This window comes from Pelobates fuscus, chromosome 7 (genome assembly GCF_036172605.1).
Source record: "Pelobates fuscus isolate aPelFus1 chromosome 7, aPelFus1.pri, whole genome shotgun sequence".
Classification (NCBI taxonomy): Eukaryota; Metazoa; Chordata; class Amphibia; order Anura; family Pelobatidae; genus Pelobates; species Pelobates fuscus.
This window is the reverse complement of record NC_086323.1, coordinates 85,032,241-85,047,944: the sequence shown is the minus strand read 5'-3', so window position 1 is coordinate 85,047,944 and position 15,704 is coordinate 85,032,241.

Here is a 15,704-nt window from a genome sequence, read left to right as displayed (position 1 = left end):
TGTAGCGCTGTGGCGGCGTCATATGCACTACATGAGCAGGAATGGGTACTGGAGTGGGAATGGCAGGCTGCAAGTGTGCAGTACGAGCCAGTATGGTTTGCAAATCTTGAGCAAACTGATCCATACGGTGGTCCAAGCCATCCATTCTAGCCTCCTGATTAACTAGGAGCTGTGGTATGTCAGCAGGTTCCATTATGGCCCTGTTGTAATGTCACGATTTGGGGAACCCAACACACTAACACACACACACACAGAAAAGGTGCAGTACCGGACCTTAGAGTGGCCGGGCTAAGCACACAAAGAATAGTCAGGAGACAAGCTGAGTAAGGGGAACCAGAAGACAGGATAACGAGAAACAAGCCGAGGTCAAAGGGTAGGAGAAAGTCACAAAGTCAGATTAACAAGCCAGAGAGTACGTAACCAGAAAACACAAGTTCAGTAGCAATACTAGCAAGCAAAGACCACAACAGGGCAGGGAGGAACAGGAAAGGTAAGTATTTATACCAAAAGGTTAATTCTGATTGGATAATTTCCAATCAGAATTAACAATCACACATGGGAGATATCTAAACCTCCCACTGTGATTGAGGCACTGTGCCTTTAACGCCGGGTCAGGTGACTGACCCCGGCGTGTCATATATTGGGCGGTCTCCCAGCGTGCAGCGTCATGCATGCTGCCACTGGGGGACGTGGAGGAAGACGCGGGCGGCATCCGAGGATGGAGGGATGCCGCTCGCCGAGCCCACGTGGAGGAGGGGACCGCGGACGGCTGGAGGGTGAGTACTGCGAGCGGAGTGCAGCCTCCCCTCGCAGCCGCCCACGGGATCCCGACAGTTCCTATGCCTAAGTGACCCTGTACACTGTGCAGGGTGTTTATAATTTGTTTTTATATTGTTAATTGATTTGTGTGCTCTACTGTCCTGCCGATGCTTGTTACCAACTAGTGCATTTGGCTATGGAGCCTGTAAAGCTCCCTCTGTTGGTAGCAACAGCAATATGCACTACCTGAATTGCAAGACTGGTTAATGTGCATATTCAAGTTGATTTGCATATTGCTAATTCTACAGGTAGGAGTGATATTTTGTGTTGGTTATTGATTTCCCCACCCTTTTGTAGCTATATTATTGTGTTATAATTTCCTGCATGTTTTCTGATATGTTTTGATTATTTGTATTTTTATTGAATTGCCACTGTAAGTTACACATAAAGAGCATTTGGTCCCAAGAAAAAAAATAAAGTTTTGTATATGAGTTCCATTTGGAACGGTATCCTTTGAGGATTTTTAGGAATCCCAGACACAGAGTTGTTGTACCTGTTGGTTGGCTGCATAATCCCTCTGGCCCTTTGATAAATCAAGAGAGTTAGGCCTGAGAACCGCACGTGTCTTTGTAAAAGCAATAGAATTCACATTGCAGGCAGAGGTGGATACCTGCCTGGAAGAAGTGCTGCAGTGGAATAGGAAAAGGGGTGATACCTGCCTGGAAGAAAGACTGCAGCGGAATAGGCAGAGGGGACGATACCTGCCTGGAAGAAGTGCTGCAGCGGAATAGGCAGAGTGGTCGCTACCTGCCTTGAAGGGGAACTGAAGCCTGGTCAGGTGGAAAAGCTCCAGAAGGACTCCAGTCAAGCCACAATGACTGGGGCAGAAGAGCGGCAGTTTTCCCCGGTTCCAGCAAGGAAGCGTTCCTGGGTGGAGGTACCCAGCCGTGGTACAGGGAGCTCCGCTACCAGGGCCGGATTAACATAGGGGCTGATGGAGCTGCAGCTCCAGGCCCAGGCCCATGGAATAGGCCCATTTTTAAAAAATAAATAAAAATAAATTGAGATTACTCTGCAATACCAGCACCGGCCAGTAGGGGTCACTGTGTGTGGAGAGAGGCAGGGATAGGAAGTTACAGCATATCTCTGCCTCTCTCTACTACTCACTGATCCGTGGGGGAGCAGCTACACAGCACAGAGTCCAGACAGCAGCTCTACAGCTCAGGTAAGTGAGGGATGGGGGAAAGGCAGCAGGGACACATGAGGACACTGATACACAAGGGGACACAAGGGGACACTGAGACACTAGGACACACTGAGACACTAGGGGACACAGACACTAAGACACACTGAGACACTAGGACACATGGGGACACACACTGGGAGACCTGGAAACACTGAGACACTTGGGGACACTGGAAAACATGGGGACACAGACACTAGGGGACACTGAGACACATGGGGATGCTGTGAGACATAGGGACATTGGGAGGCACTGAGACATTGGGACACGGAGACTCTATGCCCCCATTTCTCCCAGTGTCCCCATGTCCCTCATCCATTGTCGCTAGTGTCTTGGTGTCCCCATGTCTCCCAGTGTCCCCAAGTGTCTGTCTCCCAGCCAGTGTCCCCTAGTCTCCCAGTGTTTGTGTCCCCATGTCTGTGTCCCTGGTGTCTTAGTGTCCCCAAATGTTTCAGTGTCCCCATGTCTCCCAGTGTCTGTGTTCTTAGTGTCTCAGTGTGCCTAGTGTCCCCATGTCTCCCAGTGTCCCTATATGTCCCAGTGTCCCCATGTCTATGTCCACGACTGTCCCCATGTCTCCCAGTATCCCCAAGAGTCTGTCTCCCAGCCAGTGTCCCCAGTGTCCCCTAGTCTCCCAGTGTCTGTGTTCCCATGTCTCTGTGTCCCTAGTGTCTCAGTGTCCCTAGTGTCTCAGTGTCCCTAGTGTCTCAGTGTCCCTAGTGGCTCAGTGTCCCCATTTCTCCCAGTTTCCCTAAATGTCTCAGTGTCCTCATGTCTCCCAGTGTCCCCATGTCTTTGTGTCCTCGGGTCTTTCAGTGTCCCCATGTCTCTTAGTGTCCCTGGGTCTCTCAGTGTCTCCATGTCTCACTGTGTCCCCATGTCTCACTGTGTCCCCAGTATGCTAGTGACACGGGGACACACTGAGACATGGGGACACTGGGAGACTAGGTGTCTGGGTGACATAGGGACACTGACACTGTGATACATAGGGACACTGAGACACTGGGTGACTTGCGAGACTGAGACACTGGGAGCAATCCATCTATACAGCAGAATCAAACTGTGAGTAGTTTGTTGGTGATTTTACAGAATTTTCTCTGATGTCACTCCTTGTGATTATACAAATGATTAAGGCTGGTATTTATTTTCAAAAAAGGTGGCAACCCTAACTACTCTTCACATACTCTTGCTTAAAGGAGCACTATAGGGTCAGGAACACAATCATGTATTTCTGACCCTATTATGTTAAAACAACCACCCTGGCCCCTTCTTGACTCCCTAAATATAGTAAAATATGCTGCTGGATCTGCCTCTGAACTGACTGGCTGCTGACATCACCAGAAGTGGTGGTCTGAGCAAATTACAATACTTCCCCATAGGATTGGCTGATACTGTCAACTAGGCAGATCAGGGGCAGAGCCAGCACAAGTCCAACATAGCCCTGGCCAATCAGCATCTCCTCATAGAGATGCATTGAATCAATGCATCTCTATGAGGGAAGTTCAGTGTCTGCATGCAGAGGGTGGAGACACTGAATGGCAGTGCTGCACACTAGGCAGTACTGCCACAGGAAGCACCTCTAGCAGCCATCTAAGGAGTGGCCAGTGGAGTTATTTTCTCTGAAAAGACAGTGTTTATTGCAAAGGGCCTGAATGGAATGATTCTACTTACCAGAACAAATACAATAAGTGGTAGTTGTTCTGGTGATTATTGTGTCCCTTTAAGTTTGGAAGCTTAAGAGGGATGTATGGGAACAAAACTTGTGTGGACTGGCTGACAATAAAATTAGTTTAGGTAATGCAGACGTTGGTCTCTCTAACACTGTGGCATGTCCCCTTTCTTTTACACTTACTACATACACCTTTTCTCTGTCCTAGACTATATACCAGGAACTTCTGCCTGCTAGTAAGACGGTAAGGAGACAAGTGGACCAGCGAGTGCTAGGGGACAGTCCTTAGAAAGCATGGAGTGAGCGCATCATTAGACACATTTATGTTAAGCTCAGGGTGCTGCCTGCATAGTATGCCCTTAGTTGGACAGCCTGCATTATGGGCGGGAAGCCTGACATGCATTCATGCCAGGCTGTCCTTCAAATTCTTTGGACAGACATGCCCCCTTTTTGGGCATGTTCTCCCCTTTTGGCAGTTCTGGTTACGTGATTTGCACCAGTGGCCCACCTTTTACCCCACCCATTGACTTCCTGCTTCACTGAACACTGCTGTTAGGGGGTATGGATTTACTTGAAAGATGAAAGCATAAATTAGAGATTAGCATAGAGTATGTGTTTTCTTATAGCTGCATCCTTTGAGTTTCCCTCCAGCACCATCTCCATCAGATACATGACCCTTGGGAGGGATGACTGTTTTTGGTTGATAAGATTCCACAATTAGGCCCCGTCATAATTGTCAGCACCAGGCCCAGTGTGCTCTTAATCCGGCCCTGTCCGCTACAGAATGTGTCTAGAAAACAGTCTGTATAAGGAAGATGCATTTTGATGGCCTTAATTATGGGAATTCAGTGTAAGGATACCAAATAAGGGAACTATCTACGTTGTGGGGAGACTGCCTGCAGCCCAGACAGTCTCCCCATGGCGAATTAGGACCCCTGTGGCCATGTGATCGCTCAACAGGGCGACCACATGGTCACAATAGGTGTCCATCTGTCTGCCTGCAGGGGGACTGTCTGTGCTCCCTGCATGTGTAAAATCAGAAAAAAAAATTAAGTTAAAGTTAATAAAAAAAAATATTATTATATATGTGTATATATATATATATGATATATAGATATATATTATACCTATATAATATATGTCTATATATAATATATATAATGTCATGCTAAGTGTATTTTTATATTAATATGTACATATATTAATATAAAAATACACTTATAATTACGGTAAATTACACACGTATATATATAATAACTATATATGTTGTATATATATATATTATTATAAAATACAAATAATAAGTAATTTAAATTAAATTAAACATGTAAAAATAATAATAACATTTAAAAAAAATTATATATCTATACGAAATTTTATTCTAACTGTATTTTGATATTAATATATATATATATATATATATATATATATATATATATATATTTATTTATATAAAAATACACTTAGAATGAAATTGTATATATATCTATGTATATATAAATAAATAAAAAGTATATGAACTATTCATATGTCCATATACAAAATTACATAAATAATTATTTAAATATACATGTAGACTTCAAATATATAAATATGCATATATATTTAAATTCTACGTGCGTATTTATGTAATATTTTTACATAATTAAGTTATTTTATTCATTGCAATTTAAGGGACCTGCCTGCCAACCCAGGCCGAAAGTCCAGAGAATTTAATTTGCTATCACTGTATTTTACCCTGTAACGTTCTACGACACCCTAAAACCTGTACATGGGGGGTACTGTTTTACTCGGGAGACTTCGCTGAACACAAATATTAGTGATTCAAAACAGTAAAACATATCACAGCGATGATATTGTCAGTGAAAGTGACTTTTTTTGCATTTTTCACACACAAACAGCACTTTTACTGATGATATAATTGTTGTGATACATTTTCCAGTTTTTAAACACTAATATTTGTGTTCAGCAAAGTCTCCTGAGTGTAACAGTAACCCCCATGTACAGGTTTTATAGCGTTTTTGAAAGTTACAGGGTCAAATATATGGGTCAAATATTTTTACATTGAAAATGGCCAGGTTGGTTACGTTGCCTTTGAGAGCGTATGGTAGCCCAGGAATGAGAATTACACCCATGATGGCATACCATTTGCAAAAGAAGACAACCCAAGGTATTGCAAATGGGGTATGTCCAGTCTTTTTTAGTAACCACTTAGTCACAAACACTGGCCAAAATTAACGTTCAATTTAGTTTTTTACTTTTTTCACACACAAACAAATATGAACGCTAACTTTGGCCAGTGTTTGCGACTAAGTGGCTACTAAAAAAGTCTGGACATACCCCATATTGAATACCCTGTGTTGTCTACTTTTAAAAAAATATGTACATGTGGGGTGTTATTTAGCGATTTATGACAGATAATAGTGTTACAATGTCACTATTGATACATTTTAAAAATGTATGTTTTGAAACCGCAATATCCTACTTGTACTTATAGCCCTATAACATGCAATAAAATAGCAAAAAGCATGTAAACACTGGGTATTTTTAAACTCAGGACAAAATTTTGAATCTATTTAGCAGTTTTTTTCATTCGCTTTTGTAGATGAGTAAAAGATTTTTCACATAAAAGTAAAAAAACATGTATTTTTTTAAATTTTTCATCATATTTTTTCATTTTTTTTAAATTAAATTACATGAGATTATATAAATAATGGTATGTAAAGAAAGCCCATTTTGTCCTGAAAAAAACAATATATAATTTGTATGGGAACAGTAAATGAGAGAGCGGAAAATTACAGCTAAACACAAACACCACAAAAGTGTAAAAAGATGCCTGGTCGCAAATGTACAACATCGCAAAAAAAGTCTGGTCCTTAAAGGGTTAAAACTGTGAAGCAGATTAGCTGGCCAGTTGAATAGTGAGTAATACTGTTGTTTAGTAAGTCTCCAAGTTGGAGTAGGATTTATTTTCTTTTTGTTTTATTTTGTGGGAGAGCACAACCTTGTATATATTGTGGAAAGTGACAAACTGCAGTGCTATTTTATCCTGACTGTTGCATTTGAAGTTTATTGTGAAGAGCCTGGCCATCCAGCAAATATATATATATATATATATATATATATATATATATATATATATTATACACGCATAGATGGACATGGTATTTCAGACTTCGTACTGCATTTCTTCAGATACCATTAGCAATAGACACTGTTTTAAACACAGCTTTTTAAAACCAAAGCATCCAAAAGGATCAGGGAACGGAAACCAGTCATGACCTGCAGTTTTGATCTTATGGTTCTTATTAGTGTGGTCTAGAAATGGAAGTATTTTTGAGAGCATATAGCTGATGCTGATAAGACCCACAAGGACGCATATATATATATATATATATATATATATATATATATATATATATATACACACACACACACACATCTGAGAACTGAGTGAAAATGTAATAATGTATTTGTGAGAAGATTATGTTGGGAAAAAAAGTCACATATTACATAATGTTACATATGGAGAAATGTTATTTATTTACAACACTTTTTCACACAGCTGATTTAACTTCGTTAAACATTTTTTTTCAGCTTGCCAATTTTGTCTTAAAAGACCACTATAGGCACCTAGACCACTTCAGCTCAATTAAGTGGTCTGGGTGCCAGGTCCCTCTAGTCTTAACCCTGCAGCAAGAAACATAACAGTTTCAGAGAAACTGCTATGTTTCACTGAGGGTTAATCCAGCCTTTAGTGGCTGTCTCACTGACAGCAGGGCCGGACTGGCCTACCGGGATACCGGGAAATTTCCCGGTAGGCCGCCAGCCCTGGGGCCGCTTTAACATTGGGCTGCCCTGGGGCCGCGTTAAGATTTCTGTAACCCTATGCGCGGCCGCGCGGCCGCAGCCACAACCGCGCGGCCGCAGCCACACCTGAGCCGGCCGCTGCTGCTTCCTGTCAGCCGCCGGATGTGAGCGGCAAATGACGACATGACGTCACATCCGGCGGCTGCGCGGCGGCGGCTCTACTGAAACTGCATCGCTGCCTTTTTTCCCTGTGCTGTTGGAACTTGTAAAGGTAAGAATAAAGGGGTTTGGGGGGACCTAATTAATTAATTAATGTATTGGAGAGGGGAGGGGGGGGGGTCATTAATGTATTGGGGAAGGGGAGGGGATGGGGGTGGTCATTAATGTATTAGGGAGGGGGGGTGGTCATTAATGTATTGGGGAGGGGATGGGGGTGGTCATTAATGTATTAGGGAGGGGGGGTGGTCATTAATGTATTGGGGAGGGGAAGGGGGGTGGTCATTAATGTATTGGGGAGGGGGGTGGTCATTAATATATTGGGGGAGGGGAGGTTGTCATTAATGTATTAGGGAGGGGGGGTGGTCATTAATGTATTGGGGAGGGGAGCGGGGTCAGTAATGTATGGGTGAGGGGATGGGGGTGGTCATTAATGTATTGGGGAGGGGAGGGGGTGGTCATTAATGTATTGGGGAGGGGGGGTGGTCATTAATATATTGGGGAGGGGAGGGGGTGGTCATTAATATATTGGGGAGGGGAGGGGGGTGGTCATTAATATATTGGGGAGGGGAGGGGGGTGGGCATTAATATATTGGGGAGGGGAGGGGGGGTTGTCATTAATGTATTAGGGAGGGGTGGTCATTAATGTATTGGGGAGGGGAGGGGGGGTGGTCATTAATGTATTGGGGAGGGGGGTGGTCATTAATATATTGGGGAGGGGAGGGGGGTGGTCATTAATGTATTGGGGAGGGGAGGGGGGTGGTCATTAATGTATTGGGGGGTGGTCATTAATATATTGGGGATGGGGAGGGGGGTTGTCATTAATGTATTAGGGAGGGGGGTGGTCATTAATGTATTGGGGAGGGGAGGGGGGGTCAGTAATGTATGGGGGAGGGAAAGGGGGGTCATTAATGTATTGAGGAAGGGGTCATTAATGTATTGGGGAGGGGATGGAGTGGTCATTAATGTATTAGGGAGGGGGTGGTCATTAATGTATTGGGGAGGGGGGGTGGTCATTAATATTGGGGAGGGGGGTGGTCATTAATATATTGGGGAGGGGAGGGGGGGTTGCCATTAATTTATTGGGGAGGGGAGGGGGGGTCAGTAATGTATGGGGGAGGGGAAGGGGGGTCATTAATGTATTGAGGAAGGGGTCATTAATGTATTGGGGGGGTCATTAATGTATGGGGAGGGGAGGGGGGATCATTAATGTATGGGGGAGGGGAGGGGGGTCATTAATGTATGGGGGAGGGGAGGGGGGTCATTAATGTATGGTGGAGGGGAGGGGGGGACAGTAATGTATTGGGGAGGGGAGTAATGTATTTAGGGGAGGGGGGGCAGTAATGTATTTAGGGGAGGGGGGGCAGTAATGTATTGGGGAAGGGGAGGGCAGTAATGTATTGGGGAGGGGGCAGTAATGTATTGGGGAGGGGAGAGGGGGCAGTAATGTATTGGGGAGGGGGGACAGTAATGTATTGGGGAGGGGAGTAATGTATTTAGGGGGGGGCAGTAATGTATTGGGGAGGGGGGCAGTAATGTATTTAGGGGAGGGGGCAGTAATGTATTGGGGAAGTGGAGAGCAGTAATGTATTGGGGAAGGGGGGTAGTAATGTATTGGGGAGGGGAAGAAGGGGGGCAGTAATGTAATGGGGAGGGGAGGGCAGTAATGTATTGGAGAGGGGGAGGGGGGCAGTAATGTATTGGGGAGGGGAAGAAGGGGGGGCAGTAATGTATTGGGGAGGGGAAAAAGGGGGGGCAGTAATGTATTAGGGGAGGTGGGTCAACTGTGTATTAGGGGAGGGAGGGGTCAGCAGTATATTATAGGAGGGGGTGACAGCAGTATATTAGGGGGAGGGGGTCAGCAGTGTATTAGATGGGGAGAGGGGGACGGGAAAGATCTGACTTGGGAATTTGAGATGAGGCAATAATTATATTTTTTACATTTATATTTGTGGCCCAATAAATATTTTATATATATATATATATATATATATATATATATATATGTGTGTGTGTATATATATATATATGTGTGTGTGTGTGTAGAAGGAAATGTAAATAGAGGGGGCTACAGTGGTGAGGGAATTATATTTGTAATATATTTATTAGGAACTGTGGAGGGAAGGGGGTTGGATGAGAGCATTAAATATTATAGCATTAAATATTATAGTTATGGGGTAGGAACTGTATTATATATTTTTGGTTTAGTGCAGGGGTAGGTAACCTTCAACACTCCCTTTGTTTTTTGACTACATCTCCATTAAGTCTCATGGGAGGTGTAGTCCACAACATCTGGAGTGGCAAAGGATGTCTATTCCTGGTTTAGAGCATAGGTGTATAACCATTTGGCTTCCCCAGGCCAAAATAACCCCTTAAACTCTTAAAGGATCACTATAGTGTCAGGAAAACAAAGCGGTTTTCCTGACACTTTAGTGCTCTGAGGGTGCCCACACCCTCAGGGTCCCCCTCCCGTGGCGCTGAAGGGGTTAAAATTCCTTCAGTTACTTACCTTAATCCAGCGCCAGACTCCCTCGGCGCTGGTGACCTCTCCTCCCTGTCTGACGTCAGCTCCCCGTCCGACGTCACTGGAGCTGAATGCGCATGGCCGCGCGCGCATTCAAAGTGTCCATAGGAAAGCATTTCTCAATTCTTTCCTATGTACACTCTGCGTGATGGAGGTGAAATGTGCCTCCAGCGTCGCAGATGCGCCTCTAGTGTCTTTCCGGAAGACAGCCACTAGAGGCTGGATTAACAGCAAATGTAAATGTAGCAGTTTCTCTGAAACTGCTATGTTTACATGTGAAGGGTTAAAACCTGAGGGACATTGCACCCAGGCCACTTCATTGAGCTGAAATGGTCTGGGTGACTATATTGTCCCTTTAACGCTGTTACGGCGTTATATGCGTCCGCATTTTAATGGGCTGTTAAGCTGAATTTTGATGACTCCGCAATGCTATGGGGCTGGTATGTATTTTTTTCCAGGGCTGGTTTTCATACCCAGTCCGGCCCTGACTGACAGTAGCTAGAGGTGCTTCCGCAATTCTCACTGTGAAAATCACAGTGAGAAGATGCTGGACGTCCATAGGAAAGTATTGAGTAATGCTTTCCTATGGGTGGTTTGAATGCACGCGCGGCTCTTGCCCCGCTTTCAGATCTGACGTCGGCAGGGGGTGGAGAGTTCCCCAGCACAGAGGGAGCCTGGCGCTGGAGAAAGGTAAGTGGTTGAAGGGGTTTTAACCCCTTCAGCCCAGCGGGAGGGGGGCCCTGAGGGTGGGGGACACCTAATGACCCTATAGTGCCAGGAAAATGAGTTTGTTTTCCTGGCACTATAGTGGTCCTTTAAGCTTTCCAACTTGAGTTTCAATTCATCACAATTCAGTGTTTGGCGGGGGCGTGGTTTCGGCTCCGTCTGAAATGGCCGCGTGAGAGAAGTGCTCCGCTCACCTAAACCCCCGATATAGCGTTTCTTAGCGGCAACTCAGCTTTCATGGGGCGCACTAAACGCCCTGAGCATCCCCAGACCCCAGGGAACCCCCAGCAAGGCCCCCTGGACAGTTTCTTGCAGCCGCAGCCCGGGGCGAGCGGCGACCCCACAACAGCCAAGATGGCGTCGGCCCCAGCACAAGGCCCGACACATGCAGCCCTGGAGAGGATTGAAAATTCCCTCCGGGATCTAACAGCTGTTATGGTCACTAAAACTGACCTCCAAGCAGTGGCCACAAACCTGCAGGACGCCTTGCGGACGGAGGTGGCTGGGCTCCGCGCCGAACTCACGACGCATGCAGGCCGCATTACCGCGCTGGAGGAGGCGGATGTGACTATGACGACCCGCATAACATCCACGGATACCGCGGTCGCTAGACAAGGCGAGATGATCCTATCTATGCGCCGCCACCTCGAAGACGTGGATAACCGAGGTAGGCGATGTAACATCCGCGTGCGCGGTGTACCAGAAGCCGATGGGACAGAGGAGGCTGCGGACACTCTCAGGGAGCTCTTCCATTCCATTATGCAGGTTACACCACCACCACAGATCCTCTTTGAAAGAGCGCATAGGGCACTGCGCCCCAGGAACGCAGAGGATGGCCCGAGGGACCTCATTTGCTGTGTGAGCTCTTTCCCGGTGAAGAACGCCATCATGCTGAAAGCCCGGGAACGAGCTTTTTGGCCCTTTAGAGGGGCCCAAGTTGCGCTTTTTAACGACCTGTCTCCTATCACCCTGGAGGCCAGACGGGCACTCCGACCTATCACAGCAACATTGCGGGAACACAATGTGACTTACAAATGGGGCTTCCCCTTCGCCCTGATGGCACAACACCAAAACCGGTGGATCACTCTGAGATGGCCTGAGGAAGTCCCGCGTTTTCTGGGAGAATTGGGCCTTCCGCCTCAGCCGGTCACCAACTGGATTTTGGGCCCGCTGGGACCGCCACCGAGACCACAGAGAGAACCCAGACAACGGTCGGCTGGAGCTTCCTATGCCCCCCGGACTGGAAGACACCGGGATCCGACATCCCCGGAGGAATAATCGCGCTCCCCTGAACTTTCCATGGTGCAACGTCCACGACTCTAAGCGATGAACCCCTGATGCTGGACGACGACGGTTCCCGCTCTGATTATCTCTGGATGAGTGAGTTTCACACGACAGACTCTGAGGTACTGTGGGGCCCCCTCTTTTTCTTGGCATCTTGGGAGGGGGGTTATTGGGACATGTGGACTCTGGACTGGGCCCTCCACCACTGTGATTCCCGTAATTAATTGCCTTATACTATGGCATTCCTGGTCCCATGATTTGTGACACTAACTGCATACGTACATGTTGAACCTTTGGGTGGGGGGTTTGGGGGGAGGGGGGCTGATGCGGCCTGTTCCCTCCGAGGTTCCTCTGTGAACAACACGGACTTGTGGGCCACTGGTTTTTAGCTGGGCACTGGGATTGATGTGGGTCCGGGGATGGGGGGAGCGGGGTAAGGGTTGTTGGATATATTCCATGCCTCCGCACTGTCTGCCGCTTTCCATAGAGGGTCACATGTTGATGTACTTAATTGCATATTACCTCAGGGTTTGGTACGTACAATTGTCAAGATGGATGGCCTGCTCCGCACCCATATCCTACTCCTGAGGCCTACATACCCATAACTAACTTGTGGGGGACCGGCTTGCGGTTCCTGCCCCCTTCTTCTCTCCCCCCCTCCCTCCCCCCCCTCTCCCCCCCCCCTCTTCCCACCCCCCCTCTTCCCCCCCCCTCCTCCCACCCCCCCCTCTTCTCACCCCCTCTCTTCCCCCCCCTCCTTCCCCGCCCCCCCCAGCCCCTTCCCCAGGTATGTGCAGCAGACTCCCAAGCCCCCCGCTCAGACACGCACATGGGATTGCAGGAGTATCAGACCCATCTGTTCATCTCGGGGTATATTTGTTTGTTAGACCCTCATCCGGGAGCGTTCCCTTTGACACGTGTGTATTCCCCCCCCCCCTGCCTGCCCCCCCCCCCCTCTCTGGTGCGGGGCGAGCTGGGGGGGGGAGAACCGTGGTGGGGGAGCGTACTTAAATGTGTTAACACTGTTTTAAGGCTTGATAAACCTGTTTTGTCGTGTTATGTTTTACATGGATCACTACATATGCATGTGGTTATTTTTAGGTTTTGCTTTCCATAGACTCACATTCCCTCTCACAACTCGGGGATCTGACGTATGCAAAATGTTCATTAATCTACAATATGATCACTAGACGACCTACTAGGGGCGGACTAATGGGATAGGTGGGAGGACTAGAAGGAGGTGCTCTATGCTGGGGCTGTACCTGGGAAAACGGGATAGCCTTGGAATTCACTGATTAGCCTGGACACTTATATTTATTGCCTAACCTACTTAATGATTACTGTCCGTGGGCTCCTTCATCGCTAATGCCCAAAAGGAAATTCACATTGCCCACTAGCTCTCAATACGGGGGGTGGGTTGAGGCGGGTGCTGACTATCTTCTCGTGGGAAATCCTTTGAGCGGAGCCCGAGCCGTGCTTCCACACATATACACTCGTGCTAAAAGTGGTGCGGCCGCGCAACGGGTACTTTAATCTCCTGGGCTGGTACCGGAGTGAAGGCCCATTGACGTCGGCTGCTGCACGAGACTACCCTCCTCCACCTTGGTGGGGGGTGTAGATTTGGGATAGAACCCAAATTCTGTGAGGGTATCGACAATAGGGATACTTACCTCCTTTTAATCCCCTTACAGACGACTAAACCTGTATCTCGGGCCCCTGGACGAACCTGCCCCTAAGCTCACTTTACCTATCTCTGACCTCCTCTCTCCCCCCTATCCGTTCTCTCACACACACCCCCCTCTCTTTTTTCTCCCTCTTTCTTTCCTCTTCCCCCTCCCCCCTCTCCTCCTGCATTGGACTGCCGGGCGTATAGACTGGTTGCTCTTCACTAACCCGCCTTCCCGACGATACTGAGCACTATGGCCTACCGCACAGCGCCCCTGAAGGTTGTCACGCAGAACTGTAGGGGACTTAACATCCCCGAACGCAGGACGCACCTATTGAGGGAACTACAACGAAAGCGGGTATCAATCGCCCTGTTACAAGAAACCCACTTTAAGGAAGGGTCACAACCCAGATTACGCAACCGACACTATACTACCAACTACTTTTGCAATCATCCCGCATCGCACAAGACCGGTGTAGCCATTCTAATGGCGACCAACCTGGGATTTGAAGAACTGGACCGTGTACAGGACTCAATGGGGAGGTACCTCTTCCTTAAAGGGGTCATCGCGGACAAGATCTACACCATAGCTTCCATTTATGTACCTAATAAGAGGCAAGCTCCTTTCCTCCGCAACGCTCTCCAACAATTAGAGGACTTCTCCGATGGAATCCTAATAGTAGGAGGCGATTTTAATGCCCCGCTGGACCCGACGTTGGATTCATCCACGGGTCACAGCTGCATATCGCAGCGCCATATTAGGTCCATTAGACAATCACTGGAGGCCCTCAGACTGGTGGACTGCTGGAGGACATTACACCCCTCGGTGAAGGATTTCACCTACTTCTCGGCGCTTCATAACCGATATTCACGCATTGATTATCTTTTTCTCACTCAAGAGGGATTATCTTGCCTACTTGGAGCCGACATCACCCCTGCCACATGGTCGGATCATGGATCTGTTGACATGGAATTGGCCTCCCCACTCTACAAACCAACAGGATGGACCTGGAGACTCAATGAGGCCCTGTTACTAGATATGGACACGAAGGACCAACTACATCAGGCACTAGAGCAGTACTTTAGGGAAAATGACACGACGGATGTCTCCCCGATCTCGCTCTGGGAAGCACACAAGAGCGTGATCCGCGGGACATTCATACGCATCGCCTCGCAAAAACGGAAGGCATTCATGTCCGAGCTGACTGAGCTACACCGCACCATCTCGGCACTGGAGCGCAGTCATAAGAGATCCCAACTAAATGCGGTCTATGGAGAATTGATAGAACATAGAAGACAACTTAAAGCCCTCCTCTTGAAGAGACACCTCAGGTCTGTACAACGCTCTAAGGGCTTCTACTATGCCCACGCCAACAAAGGTGGCAAGTACCTTGCATGACTGTTAAAAGGCCCCATGCCCCATAGGCAAATCCGACAGGTCCGCTTGACCTCCGGGGAGATATCTCCCTTCCCGGAGAAGATTGCGGAGGAATTCAGGCAGTTCTATGAAAAACTGTACAATCTGTATCCGCCTAAAGGGGAAGCTGAGACTGTGAGGCACCGCTCGATGATTCAGGAATATCTGACTGAAATGGGCATTCACAGACTGGAGCAAGATTCTGCGGCACTCCTGGAAGCTCCAATTGGTATTGAAGAAATAGCTGCAGCCCTGAAATCCTCTAAGACCGGTAAGGCACCAGGACCAGACGGCTTCTCTGTGGGGTACTATAAAAGTTTCTCCGACATACTTTTACCGCGACTCACTGACGCCCTCAACGCAGTCGGAGAGGGGGGACATCTGGGGAGG